Source organism: Alosa pseudoharengus, unplaced genomic scaffold, assembly GCF_046254945.1.
Source record: "Alosa pseudoharengus isolate Yale_2024_CS ecotype anadromous, Long Island Sound unplaced genomic scaffold, YU_APseudo_1.1 YU_APseudo_1.1_scf_13, whole genome shotgun sequence".
NCBI classification, from domain to species: Eukaryota; Metazoa; Chordata; class Actinopteri; order Clupeiformes; family Clupeidae; genus Alosa; species Alosa pseudoharengus.
Genome location: NW_027468598.1, coordinates 28,297,056 through 28,302,055, shown reverse-complemented (window position 1 = coordinate 28,302,055; position 5,000 = coordinate 28,297,056).

Here is a 5,000-nt window from a genome sequence, read left to right as displayed (position 1 = left end):
AGACGCCAGCTGACTGACAGATCCAAGCCACATATTCACTGGACCTGAGCCACACACACAGCAGATACATACTGGAGTCACATCAGATCAGAATCCCCTACACAAAACTACATACATAGCCAACGAAAGCTACATACATAGCCAACGAAAGTCACATCAGATCTTCATCTAATCACATCAAAAATTACACAAACTGGGTACACACAAGATCCACGCTACATAAAATCTCTAGACACACACCAGATCCACATCAGTTCACATTATCCCTGAACCTTATACCGTTTGGATCCCATCCACATTCACACCAGTTCACATTATCCCTGAACCTTATACCGTTTGGATACCATCTACATTCACACCAGTTCACATTATCCCTGAACCTTATAATGTTTGGATCCCATCCACATCCACACCAGTTCACATTATCCCTGAACCTTATACCGTTTGGATCCCATCCACATCCACACCAGTTCACATTATCCCTGAACAAGATACTCTTCAGACCCAATCAAGATTCACACCTGTTCTGTGATATCCAGATCCAATTCAGGTTGACACCAGTTCCTATCCGCCCTGAAGTCGACAGTGTTCAGATCAAATCCAGATCTGAACCAGTTCATCTGCGGAGTCAGTGGATGAGTAAAGGAGCACGAAGGAGGAGGGAAGAATAGAATAGAATAGAATAGAATAAAATAGAATAGAATAGAATAGAATAGAATAGAATAGAATAGAATAGAATAAAATAGAATAGAATAGAATAGAATAGAATAGAATAGAATAGAATATACTTTATTGTCATGCCTGCATGAAAATTATCTTTGGTCTCACTGATAGGAATAGTATAAAACACATAGGAAACATAGACTAGACACATTCATTCCATTACACACAGACATATATCCCCAGGATTACAGTAACACAGCACATCGCATGTATCCCCTCCCTCTAGCCCACACACACATGCTAGAGGGAGGGGGTACATGTGAAGGACAGAGGTGAAGAGAAAGAGGAGGATGCAAATGATCACAGCAGTCTAATAAACCCAGGACGCCCATACATAACACAACTCTGTCTGTGTGTGGTGGTGTTTCAACTTCACTGTGACTATAACTTGTTACAACTAGATGTACCGCAGAGCGGTACAAAATATGACCGCCGCCCAGTTCAGCACATTTTTTCCACAAAAAAAAAATCACGCTGAAAGGCCTATATGATTCTAACTGTCTCACTAAATTGCATTATCCACACTCAATTCTCACTGGTATCTGCTAGACAACAACTACCAAAACATGATTAGTTCATAGATTTCACATGTAAAATTCATTTTATACAACCCCACCTCCATCTTGCCTGTTCATAATTATGAGAAATTCTTGATTGTTTGTGTTATTTTTATGTTATGTGTGTGGGTGTGTGTGTGTGTGAGTGTGTGTGTGTGTGTGTGTGTGTGTGTGTGCGTGCTTGTGTGTGTGCCTGCGTATGTGCCTGTGCATGGAAGCGTACATATGTCACTCACTGTGTGAGTATATGTCATACGTATGATTACTGTGAATGTGTGTGTGTGCGTGTGTATCTGTTTGTGCACATGTGTGCACATGAAATGGGTTAACATGACCCCTGGAGGCAAATATACGGAAAAAAAATGGTCATCCTTGGCCCTACAGTTCTCAAGATATTCACAGAGAACTGTGTCTGGCCTACCCTCCTTTCGGGGGGTCCAGTCCAGCGGGGGGGCTACAGATCAAAACGAAAAATGACGGTTCCATGCTATCCATGTGGGGGTACATGCCCACCAAGTTTTGTGTACCCCGGTCTTTCAGTGTCCCGGGAATCCTTGTTGGTGTACGTCACTAAATGTACACATAAATTATTTTATTGTAAGGCCCCCCATGAACGAAAGTACACAAAACTTGGCATGCATTCGGAAGGTGTCATAATGATCCTACAATTTCAATTTCGTGCAGTTTTGACCATGTCAGCCAGAGATATTGTGATGAAAACACCTAAATTTTTGCTTTTTAATTTTTAACTAGGTGGCGCTATACATGAAATAAGTGGTAATGGGATGGGTTGACATGGCCCCTTGAGATCAACATACAAAAAAAAGGTGGACCTCCTAGGCCCTACGGTTCTCGAGATATTCACAGAAAACTGTCTCCGGCCACCTACAGGCCAGTTGGTGTATAGGAACATAAATTAATTTATTGTGTGGCCCCCCATGAACGGAATTCCACGAAACTTGGCGTGCATTCAGAGGGTGTCATAATGATCCTACACTTCCAATTTCGTGCAGTTTTGACTATGTTAGGTCACAGATACCTGCGATTACAACACCTCATTTTTACTTTTTTGTGTTTAACTAGGTGGCGCTATACATGAAATGAGTGGTTATGGAATGGGTTGACATGGCCCCTTGAGATCAACTTACAAAAAAAAAATGGTCCTCCTAAACCTTACGGTTCTCGAGATATTCACAGAAAACTGTGTCTGCCCTACCCTCCTTTCGGGGGGTGCAGTCCAGCGGGGAGGCTACAGATCAAAACGAAAAACAATGGTTCCATGCTATCCATATGGGGTTACATGCCCACCAAGTTTCGTCTACCCCGGTCTTTCAGTGTCCCGGGACTCATTGACGGAAATTTGGACATGCGAAAAAGAAAAAAAAAAAAAGAAAAAAAAAAAGAAAATCTGACTAAACCTATATGACCGCCGCTTCGCTGCGCGGCGGTCATAATAACACATTATGGTGTATACAAAATGTGTGTTTGTGATCGTGATTGCACTCATTGAATACAGGCTATTCCTGTGTTTAAATCTCAGTAATTTTAATTTTCTGACAAAATAGATGACACAAAGGGCTAAAATGAGTGAGCAAAATGTGAAAAAAGCACTTCAGCATGTCAGGATTTCACTACAAACTGCACATGAATATTTCAGAGTGGAAAAGGACTGGGAATGCATGCCCAATTTTTCATAACTAGAATTGTGTGCGGTATTTTACATTAAAGATACACGCATACACATATCTACACACAACCACAGACACACACACACACACACACACACACACACACACACACACACACACACACACACACACACAGGCAGACACACACAGGCACACACACACAGGCACACACACACATTTGTAGATGAAAGTGTGTGGGTGTGGGCTGTGTTAAATGCAGAGGGCTGGGGCAGGCTGGCTACTAGTGGGGAACAGGTTGGGAGGCCATCTGGCCCAAGCCTGGTGTGTGTGTAAGAGAGAGAGAGAGAGAGAGAGAGAGAGAAAGAGAGAGAGAAATGACATTCTGCAGGACAGCAGCTTTGAACTCACAAACACTGGTGCCATTGTTCTCTCTCTCTCTCTCTCTCTCTCTCTCTCTCTCTCTCTTTCTCTTTCACTCTTTCTCTCTCTCACTCTATTGCAGCCTCTCCTAATTTTTCCTTTCTCATCCTCTTTTTGTCTCTCACTTATCCTCTTTCTCTCCATGCTCCCCCTCAACCCCCAGCTCTCTCTTTCTCTCTCTCTTCCTCTCTAGCTCTGTCTCTCTCCCTGCTCCCCCTCAACCCCCAGCTCTCTCTTTCTCTCTCTCTTCCTCTCTAGCTCTGTCTCTCTCCCTGCTCCCCCTCAACCCCCAGCTCTCTCTTTCTCTCTCTCTTCCTCTCTAGCTCTGTCTCTCTCTCTTCCTCTCTAGCTCTGTCTCTCTCCCTGCTCCCCCTCAACCCCCAGCTCTCTCTTTCTCTCTCTCTTCCTCTCTAGCTCTGTCTCTCTCCATGCTCCCCCTCAACCCCCAGCTCTCTCTTTCTCTCTTTCTTCCTCTCTAGCTCTCTCTTTCTCCATGCTCTCTCTCTCTTTCTCTCTTCCTCTCTAGCTCTGTCTCTCTCCCTGCTCCCCCTCAACCCCCAGCTCTCTCTTTCTCTCTCTCTTCCTCTCTAGCTCTGTCTCTCTCCATGCTCTCTCTCTCTTTCTCTCTTCCTCTCTAGCTCTGTCTCTCTCCCTGCTCCCCCTCAACCCCCAGCTATCTCTTTCTCTCTCTCTTCCTCTCTAGCTCTGTCTCTCTCCATGCTCTCTCTCTCTCTCTCCCCTCTCTCTGCCCTCTCTCTCTCTGTCTCTCTACCTCTCTATATCTCTCTCTTCCCCCTATCTCATTTTCTCCATCTCTCCTTTTCTCTCTCCCCTCTTTCTGCACTCTCTCTCTCTTTCATTCTCTCGGTCTCTCTCTATCTCTCTCTCTACCTCTCTATATATATCTCTCTTTCCCCTATCTCATTCTCTCTCTCCATCTCTCTCTCTCTCTCTCTCTCTCTCTCTTTCTGTCTGTCTCTGTCTGTCCCTCTCTGCATACTAGTGGGTTTAATTACCGGCTCTAAAAATGCCCAGTGTTCAGTGCGGCTCTTAAGGGGGTGAGATAGATCATCCTGTCAGCTGGGAGCTCACTGTCGCACAGGCGAAGGCTCAGACCAGCCTGTAAACCCTCGCCTGCCACACCATAACATGATCCCCCGACACACACACACACACACACACACACACACACACAGAGACACACACACACACACACACACACACACACCCTAACACACAAACACACATGTATGCATATATACACACACACACGTACACATCATGCACACACACACACACACACACAAACACACACACACACACACACACACACACACACGACTGTTCTAACGTTCATGCTATAGTCGACATTCACCTTTCCTTTGTCTTTGTCTTTTATGCTTTCCTCATTCCTTGCAGTTTTTTCTTTCTGTGGTGTCTGTGGATGGTTTCCTGTATTCTGTATCTATTGCACTGCAAGACGTACAGGCTTCCATTTATTAATACCAGCCTGGCTCATGGCAAAAACATTCACGCAACAAACACACTATCTCAGTGCAATGCTATGCTATGGTGCAATGCTATGCTATGGAGGGTGTGTCTTGGGGAACGCTTGAGCCCAGCGGTCATGTAGGTGTACACACACGGTCAG